The sequence below is a fragment of the Dendrobates tinctorius genome, unplaced genomic scaffold, assembly GCF_039654945.1.
Source record: "Dendrobates tinctorius isolate UK_male_01 unplaced genomic scaffold, ASM3965494v1 ptg000003l, whole genome shotgun sequence".
In the NCBI taxonomy this organism is placed as follows: Eukaryota; Metazoa; Chordata; class Amphibia; order Anura; family Dendrobatidae; genus Dendrobates; species Dendrobates tinctorius.
Window position 1 is genome coordinate 68,152,092 of NW_027361671.1, and position 21,379 is coordinate 68,173,470.

The 21,379-nt window shown below is 44.7% G+C and overlaps 2 long non-coding RNA genes across 3 annotated transcripts in view; one reads left to right on the top strand and one right to left on the bottom strand.

The window, feature by feature from the left end:
* The first annotated feature begins 525 nt into the window (after positions 1–525).
* LOC141059829 (uncharacterized) lies at positions 526–10,062 on the top strand. The gene is made up of 3 exons (XR_012222610.1): positions 526–606; positions 3,729–3,775; positions 8,846–10,062. It is a non-coding gene; the product is annotated as an uncharacterized lncRNA (long non-coding RNA).
* Positions 10,063–19,081: 9,019 nt separating this feature from the next.
* The window catches only part of LOC141059753 (uncharacterized), a 33,792-nt gene continuing 31,494 nt past the window's right edge, over positions 19,082–21,379 (bottom strand). Inside the window, exons 2-3 of one of the 2 annotated variants that reach the window (XR_012222596.1) lie at positions 20,010–20,229; positions 19,082–19,628 (exon numbers count right to left, since the gene is read on the bottom strand). This is a non-coding gene — a long non-coding RNA (uncharacterized lncRNA). The other variant, XR_012222601.1, reaches the window with a different exon arrangement.

Consider the following 21,379-nt stretch of genomic DNA (forward strand, 5'->3'; position numbering starts at 1 on the left):
TTGAAGAAAATGAGGAATTTCCTCTGTCTTCCCTGCTCCTCAAAATATACCTCTAATCCCCACCATTACTTGCACATTTACATGTTATGTTTCATGTACTTTAGGGAAGAGACCATCGAAACCAAAGCACAGAAGACCAAGAGCGGGTAAGAGCAGAGATTACTGAGCAAACCTGTAAATTGTATACCTGTACTGAGCAAAACTGTGCATACCTGAATGCACAGATAGTGCCCATTTATTGTTACCACTCATGCATCTTATATGCCTGATTTTTAAGACATTCTGGAGGAGTTTTTTCCCTAAAGGTTCTTTGATGCCTTCTAATTGGACAGTGCCCAGGGCCGGCGTTAAGGCAAGGCAGACTAGGCCGCTGCCTAGGGCCCCAGCGTCTACAACAGAAGCTCCACTGATAATCTATGAAGCTTGTGGTGTACAGACTGGTTGATTACCTATAGTGACATCACAATCATGTGACCTGCCATGTGATCGTGATGTCACCACAGGCAATGTACTAATTGGCCAGTGTGTCTGTCCTCATGCATGGAGCCTCTGAGGGAAAGAGAGAGCTAAAGACCTGACACCTACCAACCTGAGCTGTGAGATACTGTAAGTAGTACAGCACCCATTGTGTGTGCTGCTCCTGGTGATGGTGGCTCCTGGCCTGCTGTAAGCTCCTCCTGCTCTGGTGGGCACTCACAGCAGAGGAGACGGTAGGGAGGTGTCTGCTGGGAGCAGGAGAAGCTGCAGATCATAGTGTGGAGCATCTCATTCCCTCCAGCATAAAGCAGTGTGTGTGTCTGAGGTGTGTGTAGTGTATGTAATTGATGTGTGTGTGTAGTGTGTGGTATGTGTAGTGTGTGCTCTCTGTGAGCTATGTGTATGTGTTTATATGAACCACATGCATTAAATGAGCTTTTGTTGTGCAGCATGTGTGTGCCATGTATATGTGTATATAAGAGTGTGCCGTGTACGTGTGTACGCGCCGTGTACATGTGTGCCGTGTACATGTGTGTGTGTGCCATGTACATGTGTGTGTGCCATGTACTTTGTGTGTGTGTGCCATGTACTTGTGTGTGTGCGCCATGTACATGTGTGTGTGCCATGAACATGTGTGTGTGTGCCATGTACATGTGTGTGTGTGCCATGTACATGTGTGTGTGCCATGTACATGTGTGTGTGCCATGTACTTGTGTGTGTGTGTGCCATGTACATGTGTGTGTGCCATGTACTTTGTGTGTGTGTGCCATGTACTTGTGTGTGTGCGCCATGTACATGTGTGTGCGCCATGTACATGTGTGTGTGCCATGAACATGTGTGTGTGTGCCATGTACATGTGTGTGTGTGCCATGTACATGTGTGTGTGCCATGTACATGTGTGTGTGCCATGTACTTGTGTGTGTGTGTGCCATGTACTTGTGTGTGTGTGTGTGCCATGTACTTGTGTGTGTGTGTGCCATGTACTTGTGTGTGTGTGTGTGCCATGTACTTGTGTGTGTGTGTGTGCCATGTACTTGTGTGTGTGTGTGTGTGTGTGTGTGTGTGTGCCATGTACTTGTGTGTGTGTGTGTGTGCCATGTACTTGTGTGTGTGTGCCATGTACTTGTGTGTGTGTGTGTGCCATGTACTTGTGTGTGTGCCATGTACATGTGTGTGCCATGTACATGTGTGTGTGTGCCATGTACATGTGTGTGTGTGTGCGCCATGTACATGTGTGTGTGCCATGTACATGTGTGTGTGTGTGTGTGCGCCATGTACATGTGTGTGTGTGTGTGTGTGTGTGCCATGTACATGTGTGTGTGTGTGTGTGTGTGCCATGTACATGTGTGTGTGTGCCATGTACATGTGTGTGTGTGCCATGTACATGTGTGTGTGTGCCATGTACATGTGTGTGTGTGTGCCATGTACGTGTGTGTGTGTGTGTGTGCGCCATGTACATGTGTGTGTGCCATGTACATGTGTGTGTGTGTGTGTGCCATGTACATGTGTGTGCCATGAACATGTGTGTGTGTGTGCCATGTACATGGGTGTGTGTGTGCCATGTACATGTGTGTGTGCCATGTACATGTGTGTGTGCCATGTACGTGTGTGTGTGTGTGTGTGTGCCATGTACATGTGTGTGTGTGTGCCATGTACATGTGTGTGTGTGTGTGTGCCATGTACATGTGTGTGTGTGTGTGCCATGTACATGTGTGTGTGTGTGCCATGTACATGTGTGTGTGTGCCATGTACATGTGTGTGTGTGCCATGTACTTGTGTGTGTGCCATGTACTTGTGTGTGTGCCATGTACTGTGTGTGCCATGTACTGTGTGTGCCATGTACATGTGTGTCATGTACTTGTGTGTGTGTCATGTACTTGTGTGTGCCATGTACATGTGTGTGTGTCATGTACTTGTGTGTGTGTGTCATGTACTTGTGTGTGTGCCATGTACTTGTGTGTGTCATGTACTTGTGTGTGTGCCATGTACTTGTGTGTGTCATGTACTTGTGTGTGTGCCATGTACTTGTGTGTGTGTGTGCCATGTACATGTGTGTGTGTGTGCCATGTACATGTGTGTGTGTGTGCCATGTACATGTGTGTGTGTGTGTGCCATGTACATGTGTTTGTTTATTCATTATTTCAGTGGTGAGATAAAAAAATCAGATATTTGTAGAAAAAATAAATGTGGAGAATTGTGTCACCATTTTTCAAAGCTCATAATGTTTTAGTTTTCCTGTCGATAGAGCTGTGTGAGGGCTTATTTTTTGTGGGGTGAGACTACGTTCTTATTGATACCATTTTTTGATCGATATGACGTTTTAATTGCTTCTTACAGCATTTTTTTTACAGTTTGTTTTTGAAAACACAATTTTATCAGTTTGAATGTCGGTTTGTTTATGGCGTTTACTGATTGGGTTAATTATTTTTATGCTTTGATGGATTGGACATTTATGGATGTGGTGACACCACACAGGTACCGTAGATATATTTTTTAATTATCTTTCATTTTAAATGGTGGATAAAGGCAATGATGCAAACATATTTTTTTCCATGTTTCCTTAAAACTTTTTTTTTTTTACTTTTTACTGTATTTGTTAGTCCACTAAGGGGACTTGAACATGTGATAGTCTGATGGCTTGTACTATACTCCGCATTACCACGGTATTGCTGCATCGAGTAGGCTCACGCTCTCCTTTGAAGCTCGGCCACTAGCTGTGTCACAAAGGATCTCCATGATGACAGGCATGGAGATCTTCATTGGCATCCTGCGATCACTTTACCTGGACACATATAATGATACGCCCCAATGCTGGTTTTTAATGTCGCTGTCAGAGTATGACTGAGGCGTTTAATAGAATAACAGTCTTGGCTCTTAGAGGTAGGTTCCTGCTGAGTGGCACAGCCATTATTTGCCAGATACGCGGTGGGATCACTCCGTGGACCCGCTACCAATTTGAACCATACATGTATAGTGAATGTCGATAAAGAGTTAAATGGTGGCGGTTTTATTCATTTGAATGGTGCGAGCTGCAGTACCTGGCACTTCCATTCATTCCGTCGGTGACCAGGACTAAATATAAACTGTGCTACTTGCCTACTGTCCCGGGAGTTCAGTAGATCCCTCATATTTCATGAGTCTTCTGGGCATATTTGTAGAGTAAGCGAGTGTACTCAATATCATCAGATCTCTGGAAATGGAGGATGGCTTTCTTAGCACTCATGTTACCTTGTTTCTATCTATTATTTTAGGCTTCAGAGCTTTGTTTCCCTGATCTCTTTCGTCAGAATCTAAAACAGTGAGTATACAAGATTCTTTCTTTACATGTCACTCCCGGGTCTTACCTTCATTCTGTAATATATTTAAATTTCCAGAACGGTAAATTTTTACTAACTTATTACTATAGTAGCTGGTACGATTCATGGTAGTCAATATGGCCTCTGAAACAGTTTTATATGTCTGCTGTTCTCTGTCTGCGTTTTGGCATTTAAAACATCATTCCCCCAATGGCCACAAAGTTACAAGTCTGTATAATTACTGTTAATATACAGGGTGGGCCATTTATATGGATACACCTGGGTGGGCCATTTATAAAGTTAGATCCAAAATGGCCAACTTCAAAATGGCCAACATGGTCACCACCAATCTTGAAAAGTTTTCCCCCTCCCACATACTAATGTGCCACAAACCGGAAGTTGATATCACAAACCATTCCCATTTTATTTAGGTGTATCCATATAAATGGCCAACCCAGGTGTATCCATATAAATGGACCACCCTGTACAGACCAGCCCAACATGATAATTCTTTTTTTCATCTTTTTGCATTTTTTAATTCTCCTTCAGCCCTTCTGTGTATCCAGCTTAAGGCCTCATTCATAAATCAGTATTTTTGCCTCAGTATTTCTATACCAAAACCAGGAGTGTCTCCGAAACACAGAACAGGTGTCAATCTTTCAGTTATAGTTTTTCTCTGTAAGTTCCAGTCCTGGCTTTGGCACACAAACACTGATGCAAAAATACTGACATGTGAATGAGGCCTAACAGGGCTGAGTGGCCCATCCTATTCTTCCAACGTTTAATTTCCCAGAAGCACACGGCTTCTCCTTGCTGCTTCAGGTCAGGTCACTATTCACACTTGGCCAAAAAGCCTATGGAAAAATAAAGAGAAAACAGGGCACATGTGAATTTGGTGTGCCCTCTAAATAACAAAAAACAGCCATTAATGTGTAAACCGCTGGTAACAAAGGTGAGTCCACCACTAAGTGAAAATGGCCAAATTGTGCACAAAGTGTCAATATTTTGTGTGGCCACCATTATTTTCAAGCACTCCCTTAACTCTCTTGAGCATGGAGTTCACTAGAGCGTCACAGGTTGCCACTTGTGATGAGAGAACATGCTCGCATAACGTATCATTGGAGCATGCTTGGGTCTTATCCGAGCATTTGGGAGTGGTTGCATATTATATACAAGTCCCTGCGGCTGCATGATTTCCAGCTTTTAGAAAGCCTCAACACATGTGGGGACTGTTTAACAAGCAAGCAATCTCCATGTGTGTGGAGGCTGTCTAACAGCTGCAAATCAAGCTGTCGCAAGGACTCAAACATAATATACGAGCACTTCCAGATGCTCAGATAACACACGGGCATGCTTGGATAAGACGTTATCCGAGCATGTTCTCTCATGACTAGTTTCCACTGGAATCCTCTTCCACTCCTCCATGATGAAAACATGGAACTGGTGGATGTTAGAGACCTTGGGCTCCTCCTCCTTCCATTTGAGGATGCCCACAGGCTTTAGGTCTAGAGACATGATTGGTCAGCCAGCACCTTTACCCTCAGTTTCTTTAGCAAGAAAGTGGCCGTCATGGAGGTGTGTTTGGGGTCGTTATCATGTTGGAATACTTCCCTGTGGCCCAGCTTCCGAAGGGAAGGGATCTTGCTCTGCTTCTGTATGTGACAGTACATGTTGACATTCATGGTTCCGTCAATTAACTATAGCTCTCCACAGACAGCAGAACTCATGCAGCCCCAAACCATGAAACTTACACCACCATACTTGACTGTAGGCAAGACACCTTGTCTTGACACTGGTATTGTCAATGTTTCAGTGGAATAACCCCAAATTCCTTTCTCAAATAACCTCCCCTAATTACGACCGCCTAAAATGAAAATGATGACACTGTAAATTTGGATAATTTTGGCCACAGCAGGATTTACTTAACCCCTTCCTGACATTGAACGTACTATTCTGTCCATGTGCCTTCGGACTTAATGCCCATGGACGGAATAGTACGTCATACGAGATCAGCCGTGCTCACGGGGGGAGCGCGGCTGATCGCGGCCAGGTGTCAGCTGACTCTCACAGCTGACACCCGGCACTAAGTGCCAGGAGCAGTCACGGATCGCTCCCGAAACTTTAACCACCGGAACACTGCGATCAAACATGATTGCAGCATTCTGGGAGCAGGCAGAGGGGCTGTCAGCTCTGACAGCCCCTCTGCTTTTGGATCGGAGACCCCGCAACACGACGCAGAGTTCCGATTGCTCCCATGGTAATGTGATGTCGTCATGACGACATACGGTTTGCCAGAGCTCAGAGACTTCCTGTCATGCGGACTGCATGTGAGGAAGTCTCTGATGTCAGTGTGCACAGAGTGCAGCGCTGATAGCTTATATGGCATGCAGATCTGCATGTCATATAAGCGATAAATCTGCACAAAATGAGTGTCCCATAGTGGACCACAGTGTAAAAGATAGAATGAAATAAAAAAAAAGTTGTAAAAATATTTTAAAAAATAAATAAAAAGAATAAATATTGATTTTTTTTTTATCATTAAATCAATATTTGAATTAAAAAAAATCTAAACTATAAAAGTACATATATTTAGTATCGCCACGTCCGTAACGACCCGACCTATAAAACCGTCCCACTAGTTAACCCCTTTAATGAACAGCATTAAAAAAAAAACAAAAACAAAAAAAACACACAAGGCAAAAAAAAAGCTTTATCATCACACTGCCGAACAAAAAGAGGAATAACGCGCTATCAAAAAGACGGATATAAATGAACGTGGTACCACTGAAAACGTCATCTTGTCCCGCAAAAAACAAGCTGCCCCTTATAGTTTTATCACCAGAAAAATATAAAAGTTATAGCTCTCAGAATAAAGCGGTGCAAAAATAATTATTTTTTCTATAAAATAGTTTTTATTGTATAAAAGCGCCAAAACATAAAAAAAGATATAAATGAGGTATCGCTGTAATCGTACTGATCCAAAGAATAAAACTGCTTTATCAATTTTACCACATGCGGAACAGTACAAACGACCACCCCCCCCAAAAAAAGAAATTCATGAAATGCTGGTTTTTGTTCATTCTACATCCCAAAATTCGGACTAAAAAGCGAACAAAAAAATGTCATGTGCCCGAAAATGGTACCAATAAACACGTCAACTAGTCCTACAAAAAACAAGAAATCTCGAGTCCAGACGTCCATCAGTTTCTTCCCAATGGACCCTCAAGTGCCTGAGGTCTGAATCCCGAGGACCCTATAGAAGCAGACATTATGGCCCTGGGAGGCCGCACCACACTGGAGGGGACTGATCCGTATACTCCCCCTTGACCAGCAGGCTGAAGCTGAGAGGGTGACCACCCCCAGCAAACAACCTACTGCCTGATACACTCCCTGGCAGCAGGAGCTGAGTAGTACTAGTCGAGGGCACTGATGATGCAGGTGGAACTACCCAGGGGTTACTAACAGGGCCGATAGCACTGCAGGCAGGGACATACCGCCAGCCGATGGGTCATCGTGGCATATCCCAATATCACACTTGCTTGATATCATCTGAACCAAATAAGTTTATCATGGTCTCATCAGACCACAGGACTTAGTTCCAGGAACTCATGTCTTTAGTCTGCTTGTCTTCAGCAAACTGTTTGCGGGCTTTCTTGTGCATCATCTTTAAAAAAGAGGCTTCCTACTGGGATGACAGCCATGCAGAAAAATTTGATGCAATATATGGTCTGAGCACTGACAGGCTGACCACCCACACCTTTAAACTTTCAAATAATCCTGGCAGCACTCATATGCCTATTTTGAAAACTCAACCTCTGGATATGACGCTGAGCACGTGCTCAACTTCTTTGCTCAACAATGGCAAGGTCAATTCTGAGTGGAACCTGTCTTGATAAACTGTTGCATAGTCTTGGCAACCGTGCCGCAGCTCAGTCTCAGGGTGTTGGCAATCATCTTATACCCTGGGCCATCTTTATGTAGAGCAACAATTCTTTTTTTCAGATCCTCAGAGAGTTTTTTGCCATGAGGTGTAATTGTAACAGTGGAAGGAGCTGATGGATTACTGCCTGACACTCAAAGGTTAAATTTATTTGATCCACGGGTATATGATAAAGGTATTACACCCACTGGGGCTGCTGTTAGCTGGGACAGGGTTAACTGTAGTGGCCGACCCAGTTTGCGAGGGGAACTGACTGCTAGTGGCAAGTGCAGGAAGTGACAGTCTGTCAGCATGTGGACAACAGAGAGTCTACTAGCAAGCTGCAGTTAGCTGCCAGGGACATAGTGAGCCTAATAATAGGGACAGTGGTTTGCCTCAAATACCCTTCAGTATGAGTCTGAATAAATGGCCTGGGGCAACCTCAAGATGGATGTTCGGGGCCAGAGGCCCACTAATCTTGTGAATCTACAGGGAAAGATGGACTCAGACTACATGGGGCAGAAGGTATTGCAAACCTAGAAAAAAACAGAGAGGGGAATATGCCACCTAAACAGAGAACCAGTACAGAAGTTGTATCCAGTACCTGTGGGAAAGATGCTTTATCCTTTGCATCTGCTTGAAAATATTGTACAGACTGCCATTCACAAAGAAAGAGTTTGGTTTTTATGAACCACGTGTTTCCTGGATTAATTGGTGCCCTGGTTCCAGAAGAAGGATTCCTGGAGTCAGAAGAGGTCTGCAGGTCAGAAGTAACTGGAAAGCGCCACATACTTAGCAGCACACGAGGACTGAGACACATCTTGTCTGTAGGATGCCAGAGCGAGTGGGAGCCGAAGCTCAGCCACGACTACCTCACTTGGGCAACTTACACCATGTTGAACTTCCACTGATCAATATGAGAGAGTGTGAGAGAGAGAACACCAAATTTAACCCACCTGTTCCCCATTCACACCTGAGATCTTGTAAAATTAATGAGCCACATGACACACGGGAGAGAAAAAATGTTTAATTGCACATAATATGGCCATTTACATTTGCTTACTTTTGTGACATACTGTAGGTCCTCAAATCATCAATATCTTGTGAGTAAAATGCGCTTTAACATTGTTTGTTGCATCTCCATTCTACATAGGAAAAAGCCACCTATCACCTGGCAACCAGCCCCCACCTACCACCGGGCAACCAGTCGCCACCTACCACCTGGCAAAAGCCGCCACCTACCACCTGGCAACCAGCTGCCACCTACCACCTGGCAACCAGCCACAACCTACCATGTGGCAACTAGCCGCCACCTATCACCTGGCAACCAGCCGCCAACCACCAACCAGCCGCCACGTACAACCTGGAAACCAGCCGCCACCTACCAATCAGCCGCCACCTACCACCTGGCAAACAGCCACCACCTAGCAACCAGCCGCCACTTACCACCTGGCAACCAGCCGCCACGTACCACCTGGCAACCAGCCACCACCCACCACCTAGCAACCAACCGCCACCTACCACCTGGCAACCAGCCGCCACCCACCAACTAGCAACCAGCCGCCACGTACCACCTGGCAACCAGATGCAATTTATGACCTGGCAACATCCACCACCCACCAACCAGCCGCCATGTACCACCTGGCAACCAGCCGCCACGTACCACCTGGCAATCAGTCGCCAATTACCACCTGGCAACCAGCCGCCACCCACCAACTAGCAACAAGCTGCCACTTACCACCTGGCAACCAGCCGCCACCCACCAACTAGCAACCAGCCGCCACCCACCACCTGGCAACAAGCCGCCACCCACCAACTAGCAACCAGATGCCATCTACCACCTGGCAACATCCGCCACCTACCACCTGGCAACATCTGCCACCTATCACATGACAAACCAGCCCCCACCAACTGCCTGGCAACAGCTGCCACCTATCATCTGGCAATCAGCCACCACCTACTACATGGCAACAATCGCCCCTTACCACCTAGCAACCAGCCGCCACCTACCACCAGGCAATGGGCCCCACTTACCATCTGGCGACCAGCCGCCACCTACCACCTGGCAACCAGCAGCCATCTACCACCTGGAAACCAGCCACCACCCATCACCTGCCAACCAGCTGCCACCTACCACCTGTCAACCAGCCGCCATCTACCACCTGGCAACCAGCCACCATCTAGCATGTGGCAACCAATTGCCACTTACCACCAGGCAACCAGACCCCACATACCATCTGGTACCCAGCTGCCACCTATCACCTGGCAAGAGCCGCCACTTACCACCTGACAAACAACCACGAGGTTGTCCAAACAATTTTATTTTTTATTGAAGATAATTTTGTAAGACACCCCAATAAATTGTTTTTATTCTCAACCTTTCCTTCCTGTTTAATTTCACTTCATTTCCTGCACCACTTTCGTTTGCATGGTACTCTCCAGACTGGGCAACTCCATGTGCTTTCTTTTCTAACCTCACCCCCAGAGTTAGCACTGCCTGACTCAGTTGTCCAGCGCTGCATTCTGCCCTTCAATACACAGCATTGGCTGCTAATAATCTGCCCCAGCACTGACCTCATTCATTCAGCATTGGGGCTGACTGAGCAGTAATCTGAGGCAATGCTGCACCGATCATTACACCTCATACCACATCCACAATGGAGATAGTCATCACATGTCCTCTACATTACCCAGGGGTCGTAATATTTTTGGTTGCAGAAAGTGCGACTGCCCATGCTGATGCAAGTGCTTATGTCAGTTGGATGTGCACCCGAGGACCAGGGTGGATAAAAATCAATGTTTTTTTAAAAAAAATAATAAAAAAAAAAAAAAAAAAAAAAAAAAAAAAATCGGATTTTTTTTTATTTAAATCGGATTTTTTTCAATAAACTGCTTTTTGAGGAAAATATTTTACCATCCAAAGGTTCTTCCACCATGAGATAAAGCCGAGTTGTTTAACTCAGTAGAATAAAGGCTGTATATGTGTAACATTCACAATGCCATGCTCTTCCAGAGGTTTCTGTAGGATTAGTGGGCAGTTTCTCTCCTATATTATCACAGACGCTCGCTTTACTTACGCAGTTCTCAAAACTGAATTTGACTCCGCAGAGGTCTCAGCCTCTTCTTCACGGCAAAAATGTTACAACATGAACAGAGTTGAGAAAAAGACCTTAATCCTATTGTTCTACAAACCTATGAATACAGAATCACCCCCTTCAGTGCCAAGTCCAAGAAGTTAGACAATATGTTTCTGATTGTTTGGAGTGGAATAGATCTGCACAACACAAGAAGAATGTGAATCTAAGTGTGAGGAGGAGGAAGGGCAAGCAGACAAGAAAATGAAAGTGAAACTTTGAGCACAATACTGCAGCATAGCCACAGACAGACAAGTCTGGATCTGTTTGTGTGTACGATCTGAGGTTTATTACATTCTTTCCTTATAATGGCAGCAGGCCGTAAAAGAGACCCAGTTTGGGAATATTTTAATGAAGCTCCTTCGCCTATCGGTAAGGCTGGCATGCGTGCAAAATGCAAACGATGCAACAAAGAGATGCAAGGCCTGGTGGCGCGAATGAGGCAACATCATGAGAAGTGCGGTGATGAAGATGACCAAAGAAACACTTCTGAACAGGCAGGATCTTGAGGTTGGTAAACATTTTTATTGAATCCTATTTCTAAAGACTGAACTGTCATGTGTGAGAAAAATTATATTTCTTATTATTACTGCATGTTACTGTCATTTGGTACAGTTATGAAGAAAAACAAATATTCCTTTTGGGGCAGGGGCAGTGATGTGTTGTGTACAATAAGCAAAAATTGTATAAACAATAAAATAACAGCATTGACTTTTTTTGTTTAGGGGAATTCATGGATTCTGGAAACTATCCACCTCCAAGATCACCATCATCCTGTTCTACAGTTTCAGAGTTATCCATCCAGGATAGTGCTTCATTAGCAGCATCATCATCAGACACCCACAGCCACATATCACCATCACCCAAAAGGAAGAAAAAACCTTTACCTCCTGGAACCACCATAGATAGGTTTGTGATAAGAACTAGCAGATTAGAAAAAGAGTTGATTGATGAAAAAATTGCCCAGTTTATTTATGCAACGAACTCTTCTTTCCGTCTGACTGAGAACCCACATTTCATTAATATGGTTCATTTAGGCTACTTTCACACATCAGGTTTTCGGCGTCAGGCGCGATCCGGCGTCGTGCCGGAATGCCGGATCCGGCAAATGTTTTGTAAAACCTGATGTGCCGGATCCGGTTTTCTGCCGGATCCGTCTTGTTCTTGACAGACAAAACCGGATCCGTCTCATCCGGTTCATCCGTTTTTCTATCCGTTTTTCGACGGATTACGCCGGATCCGGTTTTTAAAATTGACCCTTGTGGCCTTCCGAACGGGATTGGCTACTGGAAAACTATATATAGCATGTTCCTACAGCCCTTCTTTGACAGGTTGTAGAGAAGAAAGTGCAGGTTGGAGAGAAGAGCAAGTTACTGGCGAAGATGGATGTTGTCATTGGAAATATTACCACTAGAAGTTCTGTGACGGTTTCAGTAATGAGGGACAATTTTGCACTATACTTTATGTCACCTCAAGGCAGAGTACACTGGCAGGATGACAGAGTGTGAAAGATTTGTGCCCTAACCAAACTTGTGTACCTTCTGGACCAACAGTATATACCTTTGCCAACCAAAGTTGGCTATCTTGTCATGGTCTTACTATTTTTAGCTTTAGGCCACAGGTGTGTACCTGGTTGTGTTTTATGCAAAGTATTTCACCTTTTAACAAAAGTTGTGTACATTGTTAGGAAATCACCAACAATAAACACAACTTTTTAGGTGAAATACTTTGCTTCAAACACAACCAGGAACACAACTGTGGCAAAAAGCTAAAATTTACCCACAGTTATATACCTGGTTTTGAATACCTTTTTACCTTTGAAATACCCTGTATTTAACCTTTTTTTTAAACATAGTTCGCCGCAGAAAGAAATGACAGACAACCATTGTGAAACGATAATTTAACTTTTATTTAAAAAATTTTTTTTATTTTTTTTTTAAATGTTTTTAAAGTGCAAAAAACTTTTTTAATAAAGGTTTTAAACCCAATGGGCATTTTTATTAAAAAACACACATTACAAATCTGTGTAGTGTGGGGTGGAAATACTGCTGGAGGGGCTGCGGGACACTTCGACACTGGGTGTGTGGAGAGAGGACTGGGATCGTGGTGGGGAAGGAACAGTTAGAGGTGAAGGTGTGGAAAAAGCTACAGAATGGGTGGACATGTGGGAGGCAGAAGAGGTGGTGGGCGGTGGAGTGGAGGGTTGGGCAGGGACTGTAGGAGCAGATGATGTTGATGGAAAGTGGTACGGGGAAGGAGTTTGGTACGGGGAAGGAGTTTGGTACGGGGAAGGAGTTTGGTACGGGGAAGGAGTTTGGTACGGGGAAGGAGTTTGGTACGGGGAAGGAGTTTGGTACGGGGAAGGAGTTTGGTACGGGGAAGGAGTTTGGTACGGGGAAGGAGTTTGGTACGGGGAAGGAGTTTGGTACGGGGAAGGAGTTTGGTACGGGGAAGGAGTTTGGTACGGGGAAGGAGTTTGGTACGGGGAAGGAGTTTGGTACGGGGAAGGAGTTTGGTACGGGGAAGGAGTTTGGTACGGGGAAGGAGTTTGGTACGGGGCAGGTTGCTGGTATGTAATAGGAGGGGAGGATGGAAAGTGGCTGGAGGGGGTGCAGATGTAATAGGAGGGGGAGGATGGAAAGTGGCTGGAGGGGGTGCAGATGTAATAGGAGGGGGAGGATGGAAAGTGGCTGGAGGGGGTGCAGGTGGAGGAACTACAGTGGTGGGAGGTGGAGGTTGGGAGGTAACCTGCTGTAGAGCACCGTGGCACGAATGCATTACATGCATCTGCTGGGTAGGAGATAGTGTTGCCATGCGCTCCACAACAGACCTGAAAAAGGTGTGGTTTGGCGAAGATCTTGCTTCTGAATGCATGGTTTGCAGAAGTGTCTTCACCTCCAGAATGCTGGATTTGATCTGCTGAAAGCCTGCGGAGATTTGCTCTGACAAGACTTTTAGACAGTTCTGGAAAGATGCATTCAGATGCAAGAACTCTTGCGCATAACTCTTTTCCTGACCCCTCTGCCGCTGTCGCCCAGTACCCGCAGGTGTACTAGAGGTGGCAGGGGCAGAAGGGTGGGGTAAAGGGAAAGCGATCTCCTCACCAGCAGCTTCATGTAATGTAGGCGGCCACGATGCTCCTGTGCTGGTGGATGGGACAGATGGGTCGAATGTGTGGGAAGGCTGGGAAGGTGCAGATGTACCGGGGCGGTCGAAGTGTCACTCGGTGCCGGTCTCCTCAGGGATCGCCTCAGAAGGGTCCAATCGTGCAGGCTCCCGAGTGCTGCTCACCGTGCTGTGGAATAAAGAGAAAAAAAAACAATTAAAATACTGACATGGTATGGCCCTGGCTGAAAAAAAAAAGTTACATCTAACATTTTTTTTCACATGTGGTGTGTAATATTTACCTTCTAGTGACCATTGTTTCCCGGAGGAACGACAGGGCTTCTGCGTACTTGTACTTGCTCCTGCGTCCTCCAGATCCACTCGGGGCCCGCATCTCTTTACTGAACTCCTTCTTGAAACGATCCCTCACAGACCGCCACCGATTCACAATTCTGTTCCCTGAAACGAGAAAGGAGTGGTTAGTATACAACATCAGTGTTTCACAAACTCCAGTCCTCATGGTCCCCAGGGGTCATGTTTTCAGGATTTCCATAGTAAATAGAAATCCTGAACACATGATCCGTGGGGACCACGAGGACTGGAGTTCGGGAAACACTGGTTTACATCAAGCAACCGGTACTGTATATACTTACGCTCTTTAATCTGGGCCCGAACATCGAGGTCCTCCCAGCGGCCCACAAGGAGTGAACAGATTTCCTCCCAGAGTCGTTGGGTAACGATAAGGTCAGCGTGGCGGCGGTCAGCCATATTCCAGAGCGGCTCCCTTTCTCTGACGAGATCGATGAGGTGGTCCACATCGAGTCCTCCATCCTCACCGTCAGAGTCGGGAGCACGCTGTGAAGGCTGTTAAAGAAAAAGACAAAAATAACATAATTAGGCTCCACAAAAGAAATGAAATAAAAAGTGCAAAAAAAAAAAAAGCAAAAATATTTATACTTACACGCTGGTGACCGCCGCGTTGCTGTCGCCGACGACCCTGGGAGGCACTGCGAGGACCTCTTGGCCGAGCACCAGATTGGGAAGACTAGAGAAGAAAACAAAAAATGTTATGTCTTTGGATGTAGGCATTTGTTTGCTGTGTGTGGTCTGCAGAACATTGTTTTCTATGTGTTGTGTGTAGTGTGATGTTGTGTTTCTGCGTTTGATGCAAAAAACTTACCAATTGTGAGCCCACTCCAGGTGTCTGTCCACCCCTTCCTTCTTCTTCTGGGAGCTCCTCTTCATCTTGTGATTCCTGTTTTGAAATAAAAGGCAATGAATAGACATATATTACAGAGATGATGGATTTTGGAAATAAAAACTTACCGTCAAACGCTGACGATGCGAGGGAGGGCTCCCAGAAGAAGATGTGCTGTCCTGTTGATGGCCAGACTCTATGGCTGTGGGTATTGCTGCTGCTGTTGCTGCTGCCAGTGATGCCATTTCTGCTGCTGCTGCTGCATCTCTTGGGCGGCTGTTGAATAAAGAGAAACAAAGGGCCAATGAATATCTTGATATTCCATGGCCCTAGTTTGGAGGAATGGGGGATTTGATAATTACTGTCTCTCATCTGCTGCTGGACTCCCCTCCTCAGCATGTTCGCTTTGCTGCTCCATTTGGGGTGGTGGTGGTGCTGCAGTGGTCTCCTGCCTTCTCCTGCTGCGCTTGGTTGCTTTCTTGGGTGGCATGTTGGGTGTGGCTGTGGGTCCCACTGTCTTGCTTTTATATATGTCTTGTGGGCAGAGCTACTGAGCATGCTCAGACCAAAAAAAACGGATCCGGCCACCGGATCCGGCTTTCGCCGGATCAGGCGCATTGCGGCGCTCATAGGTTTTCATTGTGTGAAAAAGCTGGACCCGCCGGATCCGGCGGGTCCGGCTTTTTCGCCGGAGACAAAAAACGTTACAGTAGCCGTTTTTTCCAGACGCCGGATCGCGACACATTGCCGGATCCGGCGAAAACCGGATGAAACGCATGGCCATCCGGCGCAAATGCAAGTCAATGGGGGGGAAACCGGATCCGGCATTGCATTTCGCCGGATCCGGTTTCTGTCAAAAGCGCCGGATCACGCCTGACGGCGAAAACCTGATGTGTGAAAGAGGCCTTACTGAGACCAGGATACAGTCCACCCAGCAGAGCTGATGTTGCAGGGAAACTGCTGGATCAAGTGTATGACAGAGAAATGGAGCAATGTGCAACAGCTCTGGAGGGTAAAATTGTTAACCTAAGTATTGATGGGTGGAGTAATGTCCACAATGATCCTATTGTATGTGCTTGTATAACAACAGAAGAAGGTAAAGTCTTCCTTGCACAAACAACTGATACGTCAGGAAATGCACACACAGCAGAATACTTACAAGAAGTGGCAGTAAAAGCTATAACGACATGTGAACAAAAATTCAAATGTCTAGTACGCAGTTTGGTCACTGACAATGCTGCAAACGTATCCAAGATGAGAAGAGATTTAGAAGAGCAGGGAGGGAATACAAAGCTGCTAATAACATATGGTTGCAGTGCTCATTTGCTGCACCTCTTAGCCAAAGACTTAAGTGTTCCAGAAATAAAGGCTAATGTTGTTGAAATTGCTAAATACTTCCGTAATAATCATTTTGCTGCAGCAGCTCTGAAAAGAATGGGTGGAACCAAGCTAACGCTCCCACAAGATGTTAGATGGAACTCTGTGGTGGACTGTTTTGAGGAGTATATCAAAAACTGGCCTATTCTGATGACACTTTGTGAAGAAAATCGAGATAAAATAGATGGCACTGTCACGGCCAAAATCCTCAACATTGGGCTTAAGAGAAATGTTGAACATATGCTGAGCTTCCTGAAACCCATCTCTCAAGCTTTAAACAAAATACAGAAAAATAGCTGTTTTATTGTGGATGCTGTTGAAATTTGGAAGGAACTGAGTGAACACTTAAAAACAGAACTACACATGGACAGAATTAAATTAAATTGTTAGGAAGTTATAAGGGTTAAAAGTTGACAAGCGATTTCTCATTTTTACAACACCATTTTATTTTTAGCGACCACATCACATTTGAAGTCACTTTGAGGGTCTATATGACAGAAAACACCCAAAAGTGACACCATTCTAAAAACTGCACCCCTCAAGGTGCTCAGAAACAAATTCAAGAAGTTTATTAACCCTTCAGATGCTTCACAGGAATTTTTTGAATGTTTAAAAAAAAAATGAACATAACTTTTTTTCACAAAAAAAATACTTCAGCTCCAATTTTTTTGATTTTACGAAGGGTAACAGGAGAAACTGGACTGCAAAAGTTATTGTGCAATTTTTCCCGAGTATGCTGATACCTGATATGTGGGGGCGGAACCACTGTTTTGGTGCATGGTAGAGCTCGGAAGGGAACGAGCGCGGTTTGACATTTTCAACACAAAATTGGCTGGAATTGAGATCGGGCGCCATGTCACGTTTGGAGAGCCCCTGATGTGCCTAAACAGTGGAAATTCTCCACAAGTGACCCCATTTTGGAAACTAGACCCCCCAATGAACTTATCTAGATGTGTGGTGAGCACTCTGAACCCCCAAGTGCTTCACAGAACTTTATAACGTAGAGCAATACAAATAAAAAAAATTATATTTTTTTTCCACAAAAATGATATTTTTGCCCAAGGGTTTCAGGAGAAATTGGACCCCAAAAGTTGTTGTGCAATTTGTCCCGAGCACGCTGATACCCCATATGTAGGGGTAAACCACTGTTTGGGCGCATGGCAGAGCTTGGAAGGGAAGGAGCACCGTTTGACTTTTTCAACGCAGAATTGGCTGGAATTGAGATCAGATGCCATGTTGCGTTTGCAGTGCCCCTGATGTGCCCAAACAGTGGAAGCCCCCAAATTCTAACTCCAACCCTAACCCCAACACACCCCTAACCCTAGCCCTAATGGGAAAATGGAAATAAATACATTTTTCTAATTTTATTATTTTTCCTTAACTAAGGGGGTGATAAAGGGGGGTTTGATTTACTATTTATGGCGGGTTTTTATGTTTGGCAGCTGTCACACGCTAAAAGACGCTTTTTATTGTAAAAATAGTTTTTGCACCACCACATTTTTGAGAGCTATAATTTTTCCATATTTTGACTCACAGAGTCATGTGAGGTCTTATTTTTTGCAGGACGAGTTGACGTTTTTATTGGTACCATTTGGGGCATGTGACATTTTTTGATCACTTTTTATTCTGATTTTTGGGACGCAGAATGAACAAAAACTAGCACTTCATCAATTTCTTTTGGGGGGTGCGTTTACACCGTTCCGAGTGTGGTAAAATTGATAAAGCGGTTTTATTCTTCGGGTCACTTACAGCGATACTTCATTTATATCTTTTTTTTATGTTTTGGCGCTTTTATACAATAAAAACTATTTTATAGAAAAAATTGTTATTTTTGCATCGCTTTATTCTGCAAGCTATAACTTTTTTATTTTTTCGCTGATGATGCTGTGTGGTGGCTCGTTTTTTTGTGGGACAAGATGACGTTTTCAGCGGTAGCATGTTTATTCATATCTGTCTTTTTGATCGTGCATTATTGCACTTTTTGTTCGGCAGTATGATGATAAAGCATTGTTTTTTTCTTTGTTTATTATTTTTATTTTTGAAGGGGTTCACTAAAGCAGGGTTCACCAACTCCAGTCCTCAAGGTCCACCAACAGATCATGTTTTCAGGATTTCCTTAGTATTTCTCAGGTGATAATTGCTTCACCTGTGCAGTACAAAGGAAATCCTGAAAACATGATCTGTTGGTGGGCCTTGAGGACTGGAGTTGGGGAACCCTGCACTAAAGGGGTTAACTAGTGGGACAGTTTTATAGGGCGGGTCGTTACGGACGCGGCAATACTAAACATGTGTACTTTTTTTTTTTATTTAGAAAAAAAATTTATTAGGGAATATTTTTTTTTTTCATTTAGGATTTTTTTTTAGGAAGCCGCCTCCCTGCAGGACCCCGAAGTACCCCATGGCCATATTGGATCCGGGAGCCTGCAGGGAGGAGATCCTTGGAGCGATGCAGCACATCGCGTCGCTCAGGGGGTCTTAGGGAAGCACGCAGGGAGTTCCCTCCCTTCGCAATTCTTCCCTGTGCCCCCGGTACACTGCAATCATGTTTGATCGCAGTGTGCCAGGGGTTAATGTGCCGGGTGTCAGCTGTGATAATCAGCTGACACCCGGCTGCGATCAGCGGCGCCCCCCCCCCCGGAGCGCCGCTGATCGCGTTGGACATACTATTCCGTCCTAGGGACTTAGGTCCCAGGTCACATGGACGGAATAGTATGTCCAATGCAGGTAAGGGGTTAAGCCATGAAGTGTATAAACAAAGTATATATAAGTATACTCTGTAATCAGTGATGGATCACTATACATCAGGAAAGCAAAGTGCATATGTATAGAGTGCAGGAATATCGGCCTCCTCATGTGTTATTGTGGTATAGCAATCATTCATTTTTATTCTGTGCCAGTTCACTGTATTGTGCATATAATATTAGGCTGGTTTCATATTTGCGTTCAAGAGGGCTGCGGATGGCAGCCTACTTCCTCCTTTCTTCCTCCCTGAAGCTCCGCCTACTTCTGTATGCGTCCTGTGTTTCCCTGCGGACCTATCTTTAACATTGGGTACGCAGGGACATGCGTTGTATGCGGAATGCTGTAAATAAGCCCCTGATGGAGGTGAAGGTGCCGGCAGCCTATAGGCAAAAAAATGGGGTGACAGATTCCCTTTAATGATAAAAAACAAGACAAAAGAGACCTCCAATTACAGGGGGAGGTTAACCAGCATTAACAAATACACATATGTAATCACAGATGATTTGACTGCAATGCAGCCATAAATAAATATATAAGTAAATAAAGTGCATAGTGAGAGTATGCTGCAGAAGAAGAGAGAGGGTTTGGATCCAAATGCCACAGATTTCTAAACTCCCTAGGAGAAAGGTCAGTAGGTACATGCTATTTAATACTGGGAAGTGATCAAAGCACACACACACATATATATATATATATATATATATATATATATATATATCTCACAGTCCAAGCAAATGAATGAAGTTAATATAGAGTATTACCTGCTGTGAAGCAGGGATAGATGCAGGTGCAGCGGGTCTGTGCACTGTATGTGGAGTGCTGGTGGAGCCCTCCTCCACACCTGGCGAGCGCCATTTCGCAGTTGCTTCTTCCAAGGGGCGTGGATATCTGGATGGATCTGAGAGGAGAGCCTTGGTCAGCCTGGGGTAGAAACTGGAGTGTCCAGAAGGATCCAGGACAGGGAACTACCAGCAGAGGATTCTGAGGAGACAGAGGTATTAGTATAAAGACACACTAGCCTTAGCATGCAGAGCTCAACAGAGTGTGGCCTAAATGGGAGACAACAATCCCACAGAATAAACACGTTGCTCAGGCACCTCCCTCAAGGAGAGGATTCCTTTTATGCACAGAACATCACAACACAGACAGCCCTAATAGAGAACAGGATCACTGCTGTTTTAAGTATGTGCAGGAAGAGGGGCGTGCCTCCCAAGAGCATTACCAGGAGACCCGCCAAGAGGATGCATGTTTTTAGCAGAGAAAGGAGCCGCTGATCGTCTGGAGCCACGGACAGGGTGAGTAGTAGCAATGGAGCTGGAAGACAGGAGCTGGTCTCCCTGCACAGCGGAGACCGGGCCTGCGGCTGAGGGCATGACATCTTCTAGGTTATACAGACGTCACCCACACTAACAAAAATGTATTCAGCTACTAACGTTGTAGAGTAGAGGAGATCTCATTTTGAAATTATTTGTAGCATCTACTGTATGTTACACAGGCCTCATTTACAGACCCCAAAAAAAGTATTCAATTACTAATGTCATATAGTAGAGGAGATCCCACTTTGAAATGGTTTATACAGACGTCACCCACACTAAAAAAAAAAATTATTCAGTTAATAACATTGTACAGTAGAGGAGATCTCATTTTGAAATTGTGGTATCTAGCCTATGTTATACAGGCCTCATCCACAGGCTAAAAAATATTTCTTCTGTTACTAACGTCCTACAGTAGGGGACATCTCACTTTGAAATTGTAGCATCTAGTCTATGTTAAAAAGGCCTCATCCACAGGTCCCAAAAAATTTCGATTACTAATGTCATACAGTAGGGGAGACCTCACTTTCATATAGTTTGTAGCATGTAGTCTATTTTATACAGTTCTCATCTAACAAAAAAAACATTTCTTCTGTTACTAACATTCTACAGTACACTAGGGGAGATGTCACTTTGAAATTCTTTGTAGTGTCTGGTGTATGTTATACAGGCCTCATCAACAGGTCCCAAAAAATCTGTCAGTTACTAACATCATACAGTAGGGAAGATCTCATTTTAAAATTGTTTGGAGCATATCTTTGTAATACAAGCCTCATTCACACTCAAACATTTCTTTCTTCTGTGACTAAATTAACTCA